This window comes from Mercenaria mercenaria, chromosome 10 (assembly GCF_021730395.1).
Source record: "Mercenaria mercenaria strain notata chromosome 10, MADL_Memer_1, whole genome shotgun sequence".
In the NCBI taxonomy this organism is placed as follows: Eukaryota; Metazoa; Mollusca; class Bivalvia; order Venerida; family Veneridae; genus Mercenaria; species Mercenaria mercenaria.
This window is the reverse complement of record NC_069370.1, coordinates 40456627-40480853: the sequence shown is the minus strand read 5'-3', so window position 1 is coordinate 40480853 and position 24227 is coordinate 40456627. Positions and strand designations below refer to the sequence as shown.

Below are 24227 nucleotides of genomic sequence, written 5' to 3'. Positions count from 1 at the left end.
ATAAACCAATATGGACGAAAGAGCATATCAAACCGAAAATATAAGCAATGAATTGTGGTTATGTAGTTCCCGTCTGGATATAGAACACATTTGGCTGTTTAAAAAGCGTGAAGGTGGCAGGGGAGTGCAGATTTGCGAATTCCACATTGACGTGTGGGTACCAGTGTTGAAATATCCATAGAAATCTCGTTTTTGCTGATTTCTCTTTGAAACTACTATGGACTATTGCAGATACTATAGACTACATAAAGACAACTCTCCGGTCCTATGCACCTGTCGCTTTCCGTGCCAGATGTAGTGAAAACTGGCCAAATCACCCAAATTTTATAGACCAAAATTAGCCTAACCGGGCCTCACTTTGAACTCTGCCATTCATCCATTTTGTATTTTTAAATCCAATTTCGTAGCATTTATGTATAGTGCGAACATAGATGCATACCCAGGTGGTGTGGAATGTGTCTCCCAACCACCACTTTATTTCCCTAATTTTCACTTGAAAAAAAGTGGATGGATAACAGCCGAGCGTCTGGCCGACTTTTTGTTCTGATGTTTATGTTTTAGCCTCAACCGGAAGTACGGAGCTAGGAATTTTAAAACGCCCACCATGTAGAATAATTAACCGTTCCTCATTCCCCAGATATATTAAAGAATTAATAATGATAAATAACCAGTAAGATAGATATGCCTTTATATCTACCCTGTCCTGTTTATACAGAAAATCGACAGGGGCCAAACTACGAAACCGCTCCCCTGCCACCTTAAGACATTCGGCATCCCACACACTTTAAACAGATCAATGTATGTTATATCCAGATGATAACTATAAAACCACTAGCTATTTCATAATTGTATCCATTATCTATGAAGTGAAAGAACGCATATATGATATGAACTAATACCCAGTTATTATACCATGAATTAAGGAGATTTTAATTATTGGCCAATATAACAGCTCTTACGTTTGGAGGATTGAATTGTCCCCGCATGTTTTTTTTATTTTGATCGGATAGTCCTAACATTTTCTTTGCATTTGCATTAATTGTATTATAATTGTTTAGATCTTATTGTCTCTATATATTTCTTATATCTGATTTTTTTTGTGTTGGGACTGAATTTTCTTTGTAATATTCCTTTTTTTGTTTCCTACTTTTGATTGAATTATCTCTGTTTATTCCTTGTGTCTGGATTGAATTGGACGTGTTAGGATACACTTGTTTCTGTTTCTTTCATGTGTGTGAACTGTATTTGTACACTTCTTATGAGAGGTAAGGGTTGTTTCTGTGTATTTCTGGTGTTTGGATTTTATTGTCCTTGTTAATTTCTTGTGTTTAAATAGAATTGTTCTCGTATATTTCTTGTGTTTAGATTGAATTGTTCTCGTAGATTTCTTGTGTTTAGATTGAATTGTCCTTGTAGATTTCTTGTGTTTAGATTGAATTGTTCTTGTTATTTTTTTTTGTGTTTGGATTGTCCTTGTTAATTTTTGTGTTTGAATAGAATTGTCCTCGTATATTTCTTGTGTTTAGATTGAATTGTCCTTGTATATTTCTTGTGTTTAGATTTAATTGACCTTGTTAATTTCTTGTGTTTGGATTGCCCTTGTTAATTTCTTGTGTGTGAATAGAATTGTCCTTGTATTGTATTGTTCTTGTGTTAAGATTGAATTTCCCTTGTATATTTCTAGTGTTTGAATTGAATTGTCCTTGTATATTTCTTGTGTTAAGAATAGTTTTGCCTATTTCTTATGTTTGGTCTTGGTCGTCTCAGCATATGTTTTGTGTTTGTTGAAGATATTGGCCATACCTGGAATGAAATGACCCTGTATTTTTCTTTTCCTTGGATTTATTTGTCTTTGTTTAATTCTTATGTATGGAGTATATTGTCCCTGCATTGTTCATGTGTGTTTGGATTTAAATGTTGTTGCGTATTCCATGTGTTAAAGTTGAAATATCTTCATTATATTTATTTTGTTTGAATTGCGTTGTCCCGGTAAGACATTTTCAAACCACGTTATATACTAAGTCATACTTTTAAACGTTCTGTAACCTTTTCTACAGTTAAGAAATTACGTACTTTTACAAAAGAAATATTAGTGTCAAAAATCATATTTGGTAAATAGTCATTGTAATCTCGCAACAAATTATATCTTTTACAAAGAATATTAGTGTCAAAAATCATATTTGGTAAAATAGGTCAGTTGTATCTCGCAACAAATTACATACTTTTACAAAAGAAATATTAGTGTCAAAAATCATATTTGGTAAAATAGGTCAGTTGTATCTCGCAACAAATTACATACTTTTACAAAAGAAATATAAGTGTCAAAATTCATATTTGGTAAAATAGGTCAATTGTATCTCGCTTTACTGGTCACATAGACCGTTTTGAAACTTGTATATGAGTAAGAGGAAGAATATGGGCGATGTTTTTTTACAAGATAAAATGTGCAGTGACCTTTCTGCGACCGGTATCTGTCAATCGTATTGTTTGCGACATGACAGGTGTACAAATCTGGCCTTACTTCAAAAATAGTACGCTGTGTAATAGTAACCAATAACGGATTTAATATCGTATATTATTTCGGACACCACCGTAGATGGAACGCTTTTTTATGGTTTTGATGTCCTACTTTGGCCTTGTTGTGCAACTATTAGCTGTTTGCAAATGCCGTAATACTATAAGGTGTCACGTTTTTTTCTCTTGTTTGCATAATATAAGAATTGTAATTATATATTAGCTGTAAGACAGAGGTAGAGGCTAGACATTAATATAAAATCATGGTTACCTAAACGCGTGTTTGTATCTGGAAGTTATCATAAGGCTAACAAATAGTACGACGACGTTGGCTTCAATTAATTTCGTTAGGTGAGATGATGTATAGTACTATTTTTTTTCAATTATGAAATGGGGGATTTAAATTGAACTCAATGTTTAATGTCAGCGGACGCAAAATCTGTTGAAATTCGAAATGCTACGCTATAAACAGAAATACGGTTTTCTGCTTATACAAAAGTTTTGCTAGGGTAAAAGTTTGTCAACCTTAGGTTTTGCATTACGTATATCTTATACAAGCAGAAGATTGCCATACATGTACCTTCTTCTGAATTTGCGTGATAAAAACTAGTGGCCATGTATCCTAACAAAAAAAACCCGGCTTTGTAAAAGGATGCTCGGTGTTTTCAATATGCAATCTAACGAGTTGTATTCCATTTCTTGATAACGTTCAAATACAAATATGAGCCGTGCCATAGGAAAACCAACATAGTGGGTGTGCGACCAGCATGGATCCAGACCAGCCTGCGCATCCGCGCAGTCTGGTCAGGCTCCATGCTGTTCGCTTTTAAAGCCTTTTGGAATTGGAGAAACTGTTAACGAACAGCATGGATCCTGACCAGACTGCGCGGATGCGCAGGCTGGTCTGGATCCATGCTGGTCGCAAACCCACTATGTTGGTTTTCCCATGGCACGGCTCATATATAGTCCATGCTCATAATAGTACGCAGACACCACGTGTATCAAAACTGTTTTTATCATTACTAGATTGATATCATACAGCTGTGTCTAGGAAAAAAACAAACAAATACCTTTTAACGTATATGTCAGTTGTTGTAAAATGAACAAACCTTGCACCATATATGATGTCTTGAACTTCAAAGTTGAAATAAGCATTAAAATATTAAATCAAACGTCATATAAATTTTAAAATTGATAGCTATTTGTTATTGTCGTCTTGTGTGTACAGTCTGTGTGCAGCGATATGGAGGCTTTTAGCCTCTGCTATTGAAGATTGGAAACATTTGACGGCCTCAGTGGCCGAGTGGTTAAGGTCGCTGACTTTGAATCACTTGTCTATCATCGATGTGGGTTCGAGCCTCGTTCGGGGCGTTGAATTCTTCATGTGAAGAAGCCATTCAGCTGACTTACGAAAGGTCGGTGCTTCTATCCAGGTGCCTGACCGTGATGAAATAATGCACAGAGCGGCACCTTGTGGTCTTCCTCCACCACAAAGCTGGAAAGTCGACATATGTGTCGGTGCGACGTTAAACACATCTTTTTTACTTATTACCTTGTTTAGGTATAAGAGTAATATGCTTCAAAGAAAAATCACGATGTATGATGTATGCTTACTCCAAAACTGTCATGTACTGCTTAATCGAATCCATAACAAACCAATTTAAGTCGCACTTTATAGTCTACATTGCAAATAACAAACAAAAAGACAGATAAAACATAAAGCAAAGTAAATGGGTGAATCATTACTTTTTTTGCATTATTGGTTATGTCTCTTCACATTTCATAAAATGTTTTATATTACAACAATAAAAACAACGATCAAACAAATGAATTAAGTGTAAAGTAAATAGTTGAAATTCAGAAAATATTTGAAAGAAAAAGACCCCAAAACGCCCTTTTGTTAAATAAGCACTTTGCTATCTGAACATGAAACAGGGTTACAAAAAGGTTAATCATTTCAAAGAAACAAAACAAGTAATATAGTGTGACCTTTGCCACGCCTTATTTGTTTATTCATATTATTTTACATAAAAACAGGTGCTATCGACTGGTGTAATTTCACACGTGTTCAGTAGATATTGATAATACTAAGATCAGTCAAAGATTTCATTTTTGATTTTCACTTGTGCAAACTGCGATTTAAAAAAAACAATAAAAGCGTTACACGGGCGACACTGTGTTAGTTTTAAGTTTTAAGACTGTTTACAATATGTCAAATTGCGCCAGATGTCTTTTTTGCATGCTCAGATATTATATTTCAATATAATATCATACACGTAATTCTAAATGGTGCATTCATTTCAAATTCATTCATAAAAATCGTTTTCTATCTGAATTGTAGGTTATCAAAATTCAGCACATATTACGAAGTGAAAGTGACACGGGCAATTTTAAATATTATCTTTAATGTTAATAACGAGAGCCGTAGCATGTAGAATTCTGCCTTATTTTTATCGAAGTAAGATATGGTAACAAACTGTGGTCGTATTTTAAATTAAATATAGTTTTCAAAAATGAAGTCTTCACGTTTTACCTTTTAGTCCATTTTTTCAGCTGGCTAGCGCCGCAACAAGCATAATTTGTTCTGTGATAAGAAAGATGAACATATTACTAAATACATTGACCTGGTGTAGGTAAGGGTTAAACGAGAAAGTTCTCCACAAAAATGGAGTAACAGTAATTATTTTGTTTTCTCCTTTTAGTGAATGCCAAAATACACAAAAATTAAACATTACCACTGACTTTGATTTTATAACAAACACCCGACTTCTAAAGATTTAAAAAGAGCCTATAATTAAGTCAGAAATGGTCAAAAGGTGTAGTATTTTGGCTGTCCAATATAATGATACTGCCTCAGGAGAAAGGTATAGAGTAAACAAAAGTAACAGACAACTGATACAGTAAAGATGTTTTGTTGAACTAGTAACACGATATCCACCAATCACACATTTGAAGACGACAAAAGTTTGTAAACACTAAAACATTAAAATAATACAGATCACATTGTCAAAGTTTTAAGAACAAATAGCGGTTTCCTGGAGTTGTTAAAACTCAATAATAGTATCATTTATGTTTGCTGTGAACTGTAAGGACATCTACATTCTTCCTATTTTACAACACAAAGTTTTTTGTATTGCCCCACTAGCGCTTTAGAGAGTTTTTGTACCGAAGAGACGTTTTGCACTGAGTGACTAACGCTATAGAGTTTTGTACTGTGCGACTAACGCTATAGAGAGTTTTGCACTGGGCGACTAACGCCATAGAGAGTTTTGTACTGTGCGACTAACGCTATAGAGAGTTTTGCACTGTGCGGCAAACGCTATAGAGAGTTTTGTACTTTCCAACTAACACTGCAGAGAGGGTATTTACTGTACAACTAACGCCGTAGAGATGTTTTGTTCTTTTTGACTTACTGTACGACTTACGCAGTAAGGAAGTTTTGTACTCTGTGTAGAATTCTTCTTTTACATACTTTGCTGACTACATGACAAGACAATTTTTTTTAGTAAAAATTGAAATTGCATTAAATCTAATAAAATATGACAGAGACTAACACGTTGGTATAACAGTTGTTTCTGGTACATTCATATAAAGAACTCTTTAAATATTTATATTTGAGCCGTGCCATGGGAAAACCAGCATAGTGGGTGTGCGACCAGCATGGATCCAGACCAGCCTGCGCATTCGCGCAGTCTGGTCAGGATCCATGCTGTTCGCTAACAGTTTCTCCAATTCCAATAGGCTTTAAAAGCGAACAGCATGGAGCCTGACCAGACTGCGCGGATGCGCAGGCTGGTCTGGATCCATGCTGGTCGCACACCCACTATGTTGGTTTTCCCATGGCACGGCTCATTTAATGTCCAGTTATGTCCAAGATTTGATTGTTACAAAAATAGAAACACTTGTTTACTTTGAATTTTTATTAAGCCACATTTCCAGTCTGAGCTATGAAGACATATTTATTAATATTTCGTGTTTTTCTTGTGAGTTCTTAAAGAATAACCTTTTAATGTGACATCCTTTGTGGATGCATGTAAGTGCAACGACCTCTCAGAATCTGCTTTGATAGAATAAACTGATTAATTTTAAAATACATATACACAACCAATTTCAATTTCTTCTAGTTTAAAATTATAAAAAAATATCATTTCGAAGCATAGTATGCAACAAATTCTAACACGATCTGCAGCAATTGCTATATACACATATAGCGAAATCGCCTATACATGAATCTACGATAAAATATGGTTGGCTGTTACATTTCACCCCCTATGATTGTGGCATAAGAGATTCTACTTCAGTTCCATTACATACGAATTATTCCAGGGCCAAACGGTTGAACACAGCATTTCAAAAACACAAACATGATAAAAAGTCATACTGACTTATGTGTAGGACCGTAAAACACGTTTTGATCTCTACGAGCGAATTCAATTAGCTTAATTAAGATTCAGCGGTGACGTCATAAATGTATGACATAAAGTATGACGTCATAATGATGTGACGTCATATAAAGTTAAGCTCGTAACTTGTAACACAGGGTCAACTCGCCTAATTTGATGATTCTCTTCATAATTAGTTTGCGAGCTATTAGATTACTAATTCATAAATACTTCTCAAAATTCTGATAAAAAGAAACAAATATCTATACGTTCCATTGGCTATGCAACTCTTTCTAACCATAGGGGGTAAATTGTAACAGCATATGTTCCGAATGACGTATTACACTGAAAATGTAGTACTGTAAAATGAAAAGCATTTGCGTTGTTAGAATCGAAATAATAAATATGTTCCAATTATTTTATCAATTAATAAAACATGGGCAGTCGTTTGGATGCGAATAATTAAATCACTCGTGCTACGCACTCGTGATTTAATTATTACGCATCCAAACTCCTGCCCATATTTTATTAACTGATAAAATATAGGAACAGATTTATTATTTCTTAAGCAAAATGATAGGTGAGTCTGTTCCAGAGAGGCAGTGAAAAGTGCAAAATCCCTAATGAACCCTAGCACCGACAGAAGCTCGACTATATTATACAGAAATATTGAATGGACTCCATGATAAAAAAAAAAAAAAAAAAAAAAGAAAAAGAAAAAAAAAATCAGAAAAACGTCCCTTCCGATAGTTCATAATAGAGACTGAAATTTTGATTATCAGATATCAATACTTTGCAATCTGACTAAAGTACTTGATCTTCTAAACGAAGATCTGAGAACGACCCATTCACATTCGTCTTCTGTATATTTTGGATTTCCAATATTGCTATTTTTATTTTCGCAAATCTATTTTGGTTTGAACCAATCAGACAATTTGTTCGAATGTCAAAGAGTAAGAAAAATTTGCAGTTAATCCAGGGCTCGAACCCGGGACCTCTCATTTACAAAGCAAGTACCCTACCAACTGAGCTAACCGGCTATCTGACATCTATCGACATAAAAATTGTTGATATCAAAACCTATGGCTTTTTAAAGCTTGCAGGATGTTGTAAGGTAGCTTTTGATTGGCTAGCAGAAGGGTTGTCAGAACGAGGCCATGAATAGCTCGTTATCAGATCCTATGCGTAGCGTATAGGAGATGTACTTTAGTCAGATTGCAATACTTTGATTTTGTCCGACAGTGTATACTAAATGAGAATGGAAAAGTAATGTGGATAGTTTCATAGATGTTAAAAAAGAATTTGAAAAGCTCCTCTTAAAATGATTTAGCCCAGAATAAACTTTCACAAGAGCTATATCACAGTGAATGATTTATGTTTTATCCCAGTACTTGGAATTTTAAAGATTGTTTATCTATCCATTTAAATGGTCGTTTTATACCATGAAAATCGTTATGTACATCATCAATATCCGCCGTTTCAAACAACACTTTAATTGCAAACAACCCAACCTGTTTACTATTAAAAATTATAATATATTTAGGAATAGCAGAGTTGAAAGCGTGTAAGATCAAGTTAAATGTCCAACCGAAGCTTTAAAAGTCCTAAAATCGTTTTACTGTAATGAAATATCGCGATACTTTTCATTCAATATAATGTCTTATCATTCATTCTATCCAAAATTTAAAACTAATTAATCTTTTCAAACTGATTTCTTTCTAAACGCCCTAAAGTGTGATCATCTCTTACACAAATTAAATAGTCCTTAAAACACTTAACAACTGTTTCAAGATTCAGTTTATCTGAGTCATTAGACGAGAAAAATAGTCCATTACACGGTGAACACACGATCGCCTGTATGAAATGATCTCTTGTCTTTAGGGGTCGCTTCTCGTTTACGCGAAATTAGGTGCCTATATATGATCTTCTGTAAAAATTCACTCATGTTTAAAATTGTTTGCAGTTTTGAACGATGTGAAGTTGTAAAAATGTGTGCCCTGGTTTATATATGCAGTGCAGAAAATTTTGTCAATTTAGAGTTTTATATCGCATCGCACGTGACTATTAAAGCTGCGGGGTCTGCTTTTGATTATGTAATAAAAATCACCCTCAATCATTATTGTTTATAGGTAAGCTAATAATAATTCATTACGGTGCAAGATTGTTCGGGTAAGTGTTTCATCAATAGCAATTAGTTCAGTCTTAGAATAAAACTAAAAAAACATGTGATTGCTTTGTCCGGTAAGATAGTTTCCTATAAATGTCAGCGGCACATCACAGGTCTTTTGTTTTAATCAATCTCCTTGTTAACTATTTCTATTTTATGAATCAGAAAATGATTTTCTACCAGTGTTTATGATTTCTCTGGCCTTATCACTCTTTTGCCAGTAGATAGAAAACTCTTTAATTTTCATTCATAAGTTCTGTCATCTTTCGAGGCCGTGAATACATTATTATACTCTATATGTTTACTGTGCCCGCATGTTATCAAATATTAAGCAGTAGGTGAAAAACAGGAAATTCGATTTGTATGATACACGATTATCAGAAGTTTACTTTTACAAATAAAGTGTCAGACTTGCAGTTATGACTGAATTGTTTCTCCTACTAATGTACTGAAGGTCAGACATCTTCAGAAGATCATTTTTAGCTTGACTACCAACAAAACTGGATGATGACATTTTAACAATACTTAACATTTAAGCACTATTCATTTCATTGATCCAGTTCTATGCTTCCAAAAAGGTTTTTATAGATTTTATTAACTACAACAGCGGCAGTCTTTTAAGTCTGACCAAGATTTATCTTTTAATGTCAACACTGTCCTTTGACTTTGGAACTTGGTGGAAGTTGATCATATGGTTTAATGTGTTTATGCCATTAGTTCCAAGGCGTTGATACACAGTGCACTATTTTATTTTTCATTGTACCCATGTCATCTCCCTTTTCTACCTTGTCTAAGTATTTTTGTGCAAGGTTTATCATTAACATATCCATGCATATACTACTGAAGGGTTTTCATTTCCTGAAGTTTGCAAAATCCAATTAAGCCGGTGATAGGGAGCATGTGGAGTGTTCTTTACGTCATTACCCAGTGAACTGACTCCATCAAACCGAGTCTGTTATTAATGCACTTGGATGTGTTCTGTTCTTCTACAAGATATTACTTACACGATAAACGTCTTACAAGTAGTTTATTAATGCACATGCACCTGGCTCTTCGAAGGCGCTCATCAGACAAACATCAACAGTTTCAAACGCATCATATCTTTAACTAACAAGCAAACAGGAAAATCAACAATTTGTTAAAGTCATCCTATCTCCTATATATTTGGTGAAACCAAATGACCGAGTGCCAGTGCACGGTTTCTAATTGTATGCCAATTAATTAAGCACTTGTCAATTTTCTGTCAACAAGATTACATCTATTTCATCTGATGATTCCAAATCTGCCTGTTCCAGACAAATCATCAATCCATACAAAACAAATATAGAAATATATCAATATGATCAATGGATCAACAATTATATAAATAATTACGATTTTCTCAACCATTAGAAGTCTGTCTGGACATAAAAGTTCGTATGTTCGTTCTTGGAGATACCGAAGCAACATGGATTTACATTAATGAAGGTACTTTATGTTAACTAAGGAAGCAACAATTTACTTTTATTCTTATCTTAACAGTTTCTTATTAATTCCTGTATCTGACAGATAAATTAGCATAAACTATTTAAATGAATAACAGTTGTTTTGAAAATAAATTATCCCTCCGTTGGTAATGTTAGTGATAAAAAGTCCTTTCATAAGATTATTTTGAGTACATGTGTATAGATAAACAGCTTTAAAGGTATGGAATATATTCCGAACAAGTTCCTTCGGGTAAATCCACAAAGTGTTTTATTTCATGACAACATTTCTTAAACATTCAGCGTGGTTCAGTAGCGAAGCAACCGTTTATACAATTCAATTCAGACCGAGTAGGCATCTTCACAATACAAAATTCCTTGCCCCTTTTCACTTGTGAAGCACGGGTAAAGTTTATCTTCAAAAGCTGTATCGCGGTATATTCGAAGTTCTTTTATGATTTATGATCATATTATTTCACTCTTTTTTGGCTAACCAGTATCTTGAACGGCTTTCTATGAGTAATGATATTTTTTCCACTTTTCTTTGGCAAACCAATATTTTCAAAGGTTTTCTATGAGTTATGATATTTTCCCACTTCTCTTTGGCTAACCATATCTTCAAAAGCTTTCTATGAGTTTATAATATTTTCCATGTCTCTCTGGCTACCAGTATCTTCAAAGGTTTTCTATGAGTGATGATATTTTCCGCTTCTCTTTAGCTAACCGTGTTCTTCGAAAGTTTTCTATGAGTTTCGGGTATTTTCCACGTCTCTCTGGCTAACCAGTATCTTCAAAGGTTTTCTATGAGTGATGATATTTTTTTCACTTCTCTTTAGCTAACCGGTATCTTCAAAAGTTTTCTATGAGTTTATGATGTTTTTCCACTTCTCTTTGGTGAGCGCTTAACACGATCATTTTTGAGCTTATCTTATCGGGGAGATGTCTTATTAACTGCCTTATCCATCAAAGTGTGAGGTTTGTATTACAGAAACTGATTTACCCAGCACACACCCCTAAGGAGCTCCCATTTTCTGGTGACAGATATTTCCAAGGTACTTACCACATTTTCAACATAGCATTGCTCGTACCTTCTTGTATGTTAGGCTGTGTATCTTTTGATATTGTATATAAGAATTTAGATATATCTCGTTTATGAATTTTCCAAGTCTGCATGCCTTTCTGAAGGCAAACTAAGTAAAAGTAGTGGCATTAGAAATATTGATTGGTGTTTGACATTGTAGAGTTTTGTACTTTGTCGGTACTTCTAATTTTAGAATACAAGAAAAAAATCAAACTGCAAGTGAGAGTATTTAGAAGTGTGTCTAGAGAAACAATTTGTGTTTTTATTCAAAAAGGAAACTTTTGGTTATTGTATATTGTGTTATTGTCTTAGAATAGGACAGGTATTTTCTGTATGTAATGAAAATGTGCGATTTCTTTGCAGAGCTGCATCTATAAAGGAAACGAAATAAAGCAACTCTGTATGTGCAATAAACCCTCGTAAAATTCATCGCAAATTCATATCAAGATAAATGTCCGCAATTGTCCGTGCCGGCCTCACCAAAATGTACTTTCAAATTTCGAAGGTGTAAGTAGGCAAGCCATTGCTTACAAATTCACACTAAGAACAGCAAAACCCAAATGCATTTAGATTAAGAAAATTTTATCACGTACGGTATCCAGTGAGTTCTGCAGAGAGTTGCTAGCTTTGCAGAATGCTACTTTATAAATTGATAATTTTTCTAAAAGACTATTTCCTGCTATGCGTCGTAAATCTAAGCTATTGATTAACCACAGACTAGCCAATACATTCGATCTGCTAATTTCTCCAACTATTTTTGGATTTCATGTCCCAATTTGGCATATTTATAACGACAATATCGTGTTATAGGCATCATTAGCATACTCTGAATGAAATACGGATATTTTTACTATCACTAAATCTTCATCAGGGATATTGTAAATTTTTAGCACACCTCCATTAACATTTGTTTCTTATCTTTTGCTTCGCATTTATGTTTTAATTCATATTCGGTTAGAAAACTAGACTAAAAATAAAATTTGTTCAGTATTAAGGTTTAATTGAAGAGACAAATTTCGCCATAATATGATAGGAGAACGAAAAGAAGTTGATATTGAGTGATATAAACAAGTTTTGTTTTTACCTCAATGTTAATAGTTAACTCAATGATTTTGTATCAGGTACCCATGGAAAAATTAAAAGATGTGTGTATATTTTTACCCGTTGATACACTATAAAAATTCAATGAAACGATTGCATTCGCAAAAAAAATGAAATTGCCGATTTTAGGCTATTTACGACCTAACTGCAGAACACAGATTTCAACATTCACCAATAGTTTTACCAAAATGACTGAAAAACTAAAGTTATTTTGATTTGTCTCAACTTTCTTCTTTTTTTAAAATGAAGAATTGCATAATTAATCATTTATCACATATCATATTGTAGTCTGATATCATATAATCGTTTTGCCTACGCCCGTGATTGTATTTGTTTATCTTAACAGTACGTCGTTTACATTAAACAATGACATGACACCTAAACATAAATGGTAATCAATGATCTTAAAGCCCGTTAGATAGATTGAAAATAAAATGATAAATATCTACTGTAGATACTAATGATTTATGACTACTTACAACAAAACTCTTGTTTTGACAAAGATATTATCTACACGAAATGTTTAACATATATTTCTTAATTTATAAACTTATCAAATCACATCCTGTTAATTGATTGTAAAATTTATCAACATAAAAGTAGATATAATGTTATTAATTATGGTAGTATAGAGTTACTTAATGATTTCTGCAAATGATTGATTCCGTCCTGTATGATTTATGGGTTTAACAGGAAAATCTGTAATAGTTTCAGCTTTCTAATCAACGTTCCATACATAATATCCAGACATATTTTTTATGAAAAGGTATAAAGTTCCATCGCAATAAAACTGCAATGTTTGCGGTCCGTCCAATAATATTGGCTGTTCATGTTTTTCTGCAAGTATCTACTTCGATTGTGGTACATTGCAATCATACTGCCGACGTGTTCTTCAGGTTCCGCTAAACTGTTGGTGTCATGTGCACTGTAAGCAAACTAAGTTATTTAGGTCAATTATTATTCATTTCTTGACTAATCTCATTATACCCCTTATAGCATCGTTTAAATGAGCTGCACCATGAGAAAACCAACATAGCGCGTTTGCGACCAGCATGGATCCAGACCAGCCAGCGCGTCCGCGCAGTCTGGTCAGGATCCATGCTGTTCGCTTTCAAAGCCTATTGCAGTTAGAGAAACCGTTAGCGAACAACATGGATCCTGACCAGTCTGCGCGGATGCGCAGGCTGGTCTGGATTCATGCCGGTCGCAAACGCACTATGTTGGTTTCCTCATGGTGCGGCTCAAATACAGACGTCTTGTATTCCAATGCAGCTTGAACGTTTTTTGTTCGATATTGCTTTATCTGTACAAGCACTAAAAGCGTTTAAACGTCAACCAAACTGAAAGTTGTTTCATAATTATCACTCATCAAGGTGTTTACAATTAAACGAAAGGGGTTGCATAAAGATTATTGAATCTACATTCCATTACACATATGGACGAGCCCATTGGTGCGCTACATATATAAATATAAAGACGCCAAAGAATGAACTTAAAAATATTTGACGAGTACACTTGCCGTCGTCAAATGTTTTGTCTCCAGTAAATCACCACACCTAATAGGGACGAAATAACACGGACTAATCTAGCTTCCATTTAATCTAGATATTAATAAACCAATACAATCTGTAAGAATCCGGTACAACACTAAAATACTCGGTTTGGTTGAGTCTGTTAATGGGAGGTATTGAAATATTCAACACCTGTCACGGTCCTAAGCTCCTGCTTAAGCGGAACTGCATCATACATACATATTGAACTGACCTACCGGAAAAGATAACAAAACCGAGTCCAAGTTTTTAGAGGTTTTATGCGATCGTCACATGGTACTTTAATGACTGCTGTTGTGACAGCTAATAAATTCTATAAAAACCTCCCTGGGAAGCGAGGGATGCAACCAAGCAAAATTATCGCTTAATCTGACTTAATCTGTTTTCTCTTTGCCATTGTTTTTATTTTCGATAAGACTTCCATGTAGTTCACCTGTTATTGTTGATCAATCCCTAACCCGGGCCTCAATCGATTAGTACTTATAATGACATGCGCGAAAAATGCTAACTATTGACTACATGAACTGTTTGGGTACTCTGCATAACAATCTTTTCGTAAGAACAGGCAACAGCGTTGGAAAATATACACGACTATTTTGTAAGTACTGGATGAAAAATCTAAGGTACCGTTTTCTAGGTAATAGATTACTTTTCTAATTAGAAATTATCTGTCTGTACAAGCTTGTTTCCTAAACATAAAGCTTGTGCCTGCACTCGCGTGTTCTCCTAATCACATAAAAATATTTACATGCTACCTTACTTAAGAAGTAATTTGAAATAAGGTACACTGCAAAGGATAACTGTTTAACAGTTATGAAAGAGCGTTTTATTTGAAATGATTTATTTCGCAACTACTGCACATCTTACTGCACACACCTTCAATGGAATCGTGTTTTTTTTGTTTTTTTTTGTACTGAACCGTACCAGAGAAATCCTTAGTACTTTTCTTAACACATGCAGTATCATTGTATTAGAAACACCTTGTAATATCGTACCTTGAACATACTGAAATATTGCATTGAAACGAACTTAAATGCTTGCCTGTGATAGACTCAGTCTGTCTTAATAATATTTTACTTGTAATGTGATTAATTTTGCTGATTGTAGAAGCTTTTGTAAATTATTATATCTGTAGCAATTATTTGTTCAACAAAAAGATATATTAACCATTCCATATCTTTTTCTAAAAAATCTATAAGATATAAAAGCAAAAAGTTCAATGATAAATGACAAAGAAATTGATCCTTGCAAATTGTTATTGGCTAAATGATACCTATTTTTTCACAATGGAATGAACACCAGATCAGACAACTAATGATTATCATTTTATTAAGAGTTCTTATTTTATATCTGCACATGAAACTAAGTGATTTTATTAGAAAAATGCTAGAATATTGGATACGGACCTCAAAAAGAAGGTATACATATTTGGCTGCGTTAGAAAGTAAAGACAATAAAGAAATTAGAAGTACACGGAACGTTACTGCACATTAAAGCTGACGTTGAAAATGTAAAAATTGTTAACACACTGACGATGGCCAAAAGGTTAAAAAATGGAGTACAAGTTAGTCTATATTGATGTTTTTATAATGTATAAACTGTTCTGATGAAACATATATATAGACAAGAATACAAATTTTAAAAGATATTAAACGAGAAAAAATGGAATAAAAATGGTGTAAGTGAAACAGAGCGTGTAATTAACAGGAAATGTATGGATGACACTGCAAGGTAAGATAATCTTCCGTAATTTATTCACCATATTACTTTTAAATAACGCACACAGCAGTTTTCTTAAAACATAATTTTAACATACATTTAATAAACAAACTTATCTAATTATTAAAAAAAAACAATGTGCTTCATGTATGGGGCATTAGGGTGACCTTAGACTGCATGTATATATAAGTTGACTGAAAAAATATTTGCGATTCTAAACAAATACTAGCTCACTCTAATTGACACCAATTGGCGTACCCCCATTGATAAAATTCCCATCCAACTACAACCAGCCCTTTCTCTTCACTTCTGTTAAAAGACATGAAGACATAGTTAAAACAATACAGTAATAAAACTTTCCTTAAAGTGCAAGGTTTCTTATCAGATACAATACGATACTGCATTCAACGTGTGAAATAGTTGGTGTATCAAATGCACTTGAACTATGTAACAGGGCAGGGATGAGACGGTTTCAAGTAAAAGTGTCAAATAATTTGTCATATTTATCCAACTGCAAGCTCATCATACCTTTTGAATGAAACTTTGACAGGTGACTTAAATACTTTGAATTAATGCGGATTTTGAAACGTTCGCTGCAGTAATCTAATTTCTTTATTATATACAAAAGTCTCTTAGAAATTGACTATACATAATGCTTTGGAAATCGTAAATTTTCCCCTCCACCAATGAATATGTGAATCTTTGTTTTGATGAAGAAAAGAAGAATAAATCAACAGCAACCAAAAACAAAAAAGTTCTGTCCAGTAAAATAATGCATATGAGTTTGTCAGTGTCAGCTATATTGATATGTAAAATGTTACTGTAGTAATAGAGATGTACACGTGATACACCACAAGGAGGGATAAATTCCCGTAGTTAATTTGAACGATTGAACTAAACGTTTTATTACGTTTACCTTTTTCCCTTGTTCTTGTTGTTCAACGTGGTATTGACACCGCCTTGTATCCGTTGTCGTGGTGCATTGTCGTCAACATCTTGTCATTTCATTTGTTTCGCCCAGTCTACTTGAAACTCGGTCTAAATGTTTGCAAAAATAAATTCTTGGAAAAATAGGAGTTTACGAAGCTTTTAGGATTTGACTAAATGACTCTATTTCTGAATACAATGACTCACTTTTGAAAACTATTCCGAGATTTGATGAAAACATACATTCTGCCAAGTTTAAATATAAATCAAAGAGAAAATGTGGCCTCTCGTATGTTAACTATGTTTTGACATAGTGACATAGTATTTGACACCAGATGATCCAATTTCATTTTCATATCTTTTAACAAGGGACACACTCAGCCTCGATTTCATGCAAATGAAGAGGTAAACAAAGACCCCAAGTGTTTAATACAATACGATTTGTAACCTAACGACCTAATTCATGAGCCTACATTAGCTATTTTGAAATTCACCAAGATTTGAAAACGACAATATTTTCATGAAGATCAGAGCGAAAATGGTTTTCTATTATTAGACCTAGTTATCGTATTTAAGACCTTCAAACTTCAAACATAAAAAAACTATTCTCACCAGGTTCATGTAACTCGGGTACAAAATGTGGCCTTCGGTGAAATAAAAAGGGAAGATTTTTTTATATTATTTGCATAGCGACCTTTTCTTGAGTCCAATGACATAGTTTCGAACTTAACCTAGAAAACTTCTCACAAGTTTTCATGTATATCAATAAGGTTTTCTATGCCTTGACGCAGCGGCCAGGTTTTCTTCCACAGATGTCAGTTTCGAACTACTAGTGGCCAAATTTGACACCAAATGATCCAGTACCGATTTCTACCGAGATCGTATTGAAGAAAACATTCTAATCAAGTGAAATTACGAATGGACCAAACTTATGACCGCTAGAGTGTTAACAAGCCAGCTGATGATGACGACCGACGGTGGACGATCCGACGGACACAGGACGATCATATGTGAAAAAGTGAAAACGTGACCTATTGTTTAAGTGTCCGATATTGTACTTTAAAATCTTCGAGAAGATCCTTTGCCCATCTTCATCCTCGAATACTTGTATTATGACATGGAGTTGGAAAGGGGTTGGAGGGGCAGCTGTAGTATTTGGAAGTTCAAGTTACACTAGTTGTTCGTATGAAAGCAGTAATATACATGATATATCATATAAAATCAATTCTTATTAGCTCAATTGTAGGAATGATAAAACTACTTGATAATATTTATGACCTCGATTTATTTTGTTTTTAATAAAATGAACTCGATATATTTTAGCAGTTCTTATCAGTATTTTTTAATCTCGACAAAGAAAATGTAGAGTTATTGCACTCACCCGTTCGTTGGCGTCTGTTTCGGCGTCCGCGTCCGTTCAGGTCTGTACGCTTGGTATCTCAGTATCCACTAGTGGGAATAGATTGAAACCTCACACACGTGTTTACTTTAATGATCTAAGATGCAGAGTGCAGGTTTCATACTGTATTTTGCATTCTTACAAAGTTATACCTTTTTTCCAACTAATCGAATTTTGTTTTTTTTTTGTTAGTTATTTCGACTTAAACATTTTCGGTTTTGTTTTGTTTGTTAGCTGGTATCTCAGTAATCACTTCTGGGGATAGATTGAAACTTAACACACTGGTTTACTGTGATGATATGACTTCCATTGAACAAATCCCACTCTGTTTTGTTTTGAACAGACCTATGTCCCTGTTTTAACTAAGCATTTGTTTGTTATACGCCCGATGGGACGTATTATGTTATACCCCCGGTGTCCGTCTGTCCGTCCGTCCGTTAGCAATTTCGTGTCCTCTCTGTAACTCTTGAACCCATTGAAGGATTTCAAAGAAACTTGGCACAAATGTTCACCACCCTGAGACGACGTTCAGAGTTCATGTTTTGGATGTCTCGCTTCAAGGTCAAGGTCACACTTAGTGGTCAAAGTGTATATTACTCTGCATTGCAGTGCTCTTGTTTTTGTTTGGCAGATCCCTTTTTTGTTCACTTACAATAAACTTTTTTTGAATTACTTCCCTTTTATGTTACTATAAATAGCTTATTTCGAAACTTTTTTATTATTGGTCGTAGGGAAAACCCGAGATCACTTTTCTGTGGTACAACATGGATGGTACCTCCAATTTTTAGGTGTATTTTGACATACCTGTACCTGCTAAGGATTTGTTTGTGGACTTAGATGGGTTTTTTTTTGAATTTCTTCCCTTTGTTGTTCCTGTCCTTTTGGCTTCAACAGTCAAGTTCTTTAAATTTTGCTCCCATCCTCTGATGTAACCCTTCGGGCGTATATTGCCCCGCTTGGCAGAGCTCTTGTTGCAATCTGTTATCTCATTAAGCATAATAACAGGGTGGAGTGGGGAGAGGTTCTGCAACTCAAATTTTTGGTCACTTTTATACTTGTTTATGTTTTTGTTTTCGTTAACGTAGCTTTTTTAGTGACAAGGCATTTGAATAGTTGAGCACTGCTGTCCTCTGACAGCTTTTGTTTGAAAACGAATGATACGTCAGATCCATGATAATATTATGTAGATAACTGGTAAACTTACGTATTTTCATACTTTGATTGTGTGTCCATGAAGGTCAGTACAAACATTATTATCATTAGGTTAAACCATATCATTGTGATTCTTTTCTGGACCTTGTAACTTGGTTATTCGGTTAGATCCGAAATGTGCACTTGCAGTTATTTCAAACTTGTTGTTTTTTGCCCTTAATATCATATTAAGTGTTCTATTTTGATGTGATAAGATATAAATTGCTCCATTACAAAGGATTTATAATTTGTTATGGAGAATGTAAATTGATATATAATAAACATTAAGATATGAAAATGGATTACAGATTTATCGAAACACCGCCCAAACGGGTGGGACAATGAGTGAAAAAAGCATGTTCATAGTTAACCAAACATATCCGGGGATCATCTTAAAATAGCGGGACAATTCAATAGAAAGGTTGCCCTTCTGGTTGAAGGTCATAAGGCATGACTATGATCACAGGCGGTGTAGTTAAGAAGTCACAAAACGTGATACAGTAAATATTGAAAATCAAACACACGCCAGATATAGTACACATTTGTACTGGGTGGCTTATCAAAAGCCTGGGTTTAATGACATTACGTAATTTTATGTTCTTTTTCTATGAAAACAATAATACGTCGCTGCTAATTAATGGAATTGATATGTAGGGAGTGAGTTGGGTTAATCGACACAAAATGGTCATATATCGCCGAGTTGAATTTATGAGCTAGATATTTATTTGAATGAAATGCTCATGCAGTTTGACAGAAGCTGTGTATATTTCAAACAGTAGCAAATCAGAACAAATGTATTGAATATGGGCGCTTATAGCTATTTACGAGTAGTATTGTTATTATTCCCCCACTGTTTTTCAATCAAGTGTGGACTTTCTGTGGTTAAAACTTAAAATAATGAAGTTAAATAAGATTTATCATAATTTTGTTACATTTTCAGCTTTTTGTCTCAACTATGCACTTAAATAATTCCTAATCAGCCAATGATTGTCTTCAAAAACAATAAGAAACTGATTAACAATGAGTCTCAAGAATCACAACACATTATTACGTCTATCTCTTTCCAAACGTTCACATCTAATTTTGTTAAATTGGTAGATGAAATATTTCGGTTTTGTAAACAAGAAAGCCCAGAAAAGTTTCAGTAACAATGCCTGTACGCTATTTTTTCGTCCCACAGCAGTATTATATATAGGAACAACGTGATCGTGATTCTTACATAAAATACCCTGCCCCTGTCTGAATGAAAACTGCGACAAAATAATCTGAGATTAACTAGAGCGTGTCTTATTTTCGGATTTCAAAACTTTTCAAGATTAGTAAATACTCAGATTGTTATGATATTGCTGCATGCTACGGTAGGGGTCATTTAAATACTTTTTCGCGATCATATCTGACATGTTCTTTTGAGCGTCTGCCTGTCATACCGTCCGCGTGTCCGTGTCTGGCCCATAATTCGTGACCAAAATTTCATTTTTTTTCTTTTAACTAAGCACAAATGATTATCACAACATAGTCGGTCGTAGTTAATAAAATTCAAGGTCAGAGTCAAATAGTTCTCAATATATTGATTTCTTTGTCTTTCTTTCATCCAGGCCGTACCTTTTCCTACATTATGCCAATATTCCGATGATTAAAAGTCCATCTACCCTGTCTTCAAGGCCAAGAGGGGTCAAAATGATCTTAGACATAAGACTAGCTTATTCAGACTGTACATTATGTATTTTGTTAGCTCATATTCCCAATTTCCTTGAATTTGTCAGAGGTATATCTTCAAGATATCGAACGTGTCTCTGATCCTTATCCGAGTCCTACTTTATTACGTACATCTGATTTTGGTTTTACACCATTGTGGTTTGTAGACTATTTCTGTGCTCTTGTCTTCAATGATAATTACTTCAAGAATGAATGGTTCTCTTTGGGTCATAAATTTGTTACCCGTATTTTGATTTTCAGTGTCCGACCATTTGAACGTCTGGTATGTCAGACAGGGTTGGCAGGAAGTTTTCTTCAAGCACACGATTTTGTTTGCTTTGTTTGAAAGTCAGAATAGTTTTCAGAACCTGAAGCCAGAAGTATTTTTCAGAGTAAATAAAAGATGTGTTGTTACAAAATATTTTTGTTATACATGTAGTTTGTTTAAGTACAGGAAGTACCGCAGCTAAATGCAAACCGTTTGTCTTATACTTCTTACTAAAAACCAATTTGATACCAAAATTAGTTTTTAATTTTGATCAATGTTATAAAAATAAATCTGCTATTAATGTTATTTTTCGAGTGATACATAAACATGATTGAGGCACCAAGAGCGTAGCCGGCCAAAAATGTAAGTTCAGAGGTTCGCGGGCCTACTTTTCCGTAGATTTTGATGTATATTTGGAGAAATAATCACCCACTAATGAAATTATTGATATAATAAATCATGCAAATGAAGAAAATACACAGGCCCGTTCCTTTGGGTCCAATAGGTAGCAATACTAACGGCACATGTACGGCTTACCCGACGTAAATTAAATCAAGAATAATAGAAGTTCATATGTTTAAACAAGCACCATAAATTGCTTATGATTGTCTAAACCTAATGCAAGGAACAAGCAGTCTGTTCTGAGATAAATAAAATCAAGGCGATTTATTGAAAGGAAGCAGCAGCAAATATCTTGTATAACTAAAATATGTATATCATCTGATGGTAGCTCCGTTGTCCAGTCAGCTGATTTTAAATATGATATTGAAGCGAGAAGAAAACTTCTTAAATTATCTGTCTGGATTTTATCCTGTTGAAATGAATGCTCTTTGGTTTTAGGTGGGAGCGTTGGATATGCCCCTGAATCAGCTATTAACATGCAATATGCACACGCACACGCACACGCACACACACACACACACATGCATACATACATACATGAAGGTGACTATTTAACGAATGAATGTTTAGTGTATATGCAGCACTATATCTCGATCATGAGTGTAGGAACATTTTTTTAAAGTTGGGGTATGATGGGGGAGAGTATGGGAGGAATAGGAACGCCTTTCCTCATGTGGGGGTATGGGAGTTCCCACCCCTGAAATTGTATAATTGAGGTTTGAGAGAAATAAATCTTTGTCATATACTGGTGTTCACAAGTCTTTTGCGCAACTATTAGCTAAAGTATTTAGATTGTTTATGTCTATGTGTCTGAGAACATTTTTCAATAAAATAGTAATGCACTTTAGAAAGTGATGTAACACTACTGTTGCAGACTGGGGGAGGGTATATGGGATCCTGTCCTGGAAAAGTTTGGTTTTGTGAACGTCAGATCACGAATTCTGTAGGATTTTAACACTGCCAATACGGCCGTCAGTTAATTAAGGTTTTAAGTTATATTATGACAAAATAGTCATGGAAAACGATATATTTGAGATCGAATTTTTATTTTGGCGTTGTAGGAAGTGGCACCATAGATGACTAACATCTGCGGATGTCTCTTAAATTGTATTTTGTACTTGTAGCATGTGTAAATGTTGAGTTCTGCTCAACATGGGGCTAGAGGGCGTGGACGGTAGCATGCATTTCCACTGCCGTCCATGAACAGGCTCAATCAAAAACAAAGAAAATATCAAACAAACCGAGCCTGCAACATTTTCGTTTTTGTCGTGTTGAGCGACCTGTGGAGTTTCCACTTTTGCTGTTTGAATGTTTCAAAAGCCAAATGATGAATTGTAGTGAGTCCTAGGATAAAATCATTATGATCTTGCCAATACGAAACAAATATAAATTTACATAAACTATTGTCTCCGACAGACGGTGCCCCATACTTCCCTTTTCCTAAAGGTATGTATACTGTATAGATTATTCATCATAAATTGAATTTAATAACATAACACAGTCAAAATTACACTTAAACGGCGATGTAAATGGTGTTCTTTCTAAATAACGAAGAAAGAATGTTATGTGATTAACTAACGTAATTATGTAACAATATAGTATTAAATCTAAAAAAAAGCACCGAACATGGTTTTCAGAGTAATGGAAATATTTTTGTTAATCTGACGCGGACCAGACTTTTTAAAGAAGTTATTTGGAGACCAGAATGATTTTCAGTATGTTGCTGCCAGAATATTGGTTTTTTCAACGTAAATCCAATGTCAAATTTATTTTCCATAAAGAGCCCAGCTCCCACGCCCCTCTCCTCCCAAAATATCAAATGGCCGGCCCATAGTTGAACTTGGTAAAAGTATCTATGACAATGTGCATTTCACAGATGAATCTTCCTTTGTCCAAAAAAGACAGTGTCAGCAAAGATGTTAAGGGTCTGAAATTTCCACCGTCTTGTTACTTTTTTATCATTTTCTCGAATTGATTAAAACACGACAAATGTATTTACAACATATCAGTCCGAGGAGCATAGCAATCTCCCAATCTTCACGTTCATTATGGGACTTCAGGGTCATATCCACTGTACGATTTTCTGTCAAGGTCATAACTGTTTAACACGTTAAGCTCATTTATAACATGTATAAAATTGTCATAATAACAAATTTCAGTTTAACAGTTTAGAAAAAGAAATATGAATACAGTACCTGTTTGGATGCTGTTAATAACTAACGCCACTTTTGTTCGTAATTTGTCTTTTGTTTGTAATAGCCCGAGTCGGCATATCTTCAGCTTCAAAATACATGCAAATTGCCAGGTCAATAATGTTATAGGTACTGCAAATATTGCCACTGAGTGTTTGTATATCATTTTGTTGAGT

The 24227-nt window shown here is 34.4% G+C and overlaps 1 protein-coding gene across 2 annotated transcripts in view; it reads left to right on the top strand.

Moving 5' to 3' along the window:
- The window catches only part of LOC123561829 (sonic hedgehog protein-like), a 96984-nt gene that overhangs the window by 2992 nt on the left and 69765 nt on the right, over positions 1 to 24227 (top strand). The window contains exon 1 of one of the 2 annotated variants that reach the window (XM_045354446.2): positions 15602 to 15989. The exons of the other annotated variant lie outside the window; for it this stretch is intronic. The gene's annotated coding sequence lies outside the window, so the exon portion shown is untranslated. Of the gene's footprint in view, positions 1 to 15601; positions 15990 to 24227 lie in introns of those variants that run through there. 2 annotated transcript variants of the gene reach the window in all.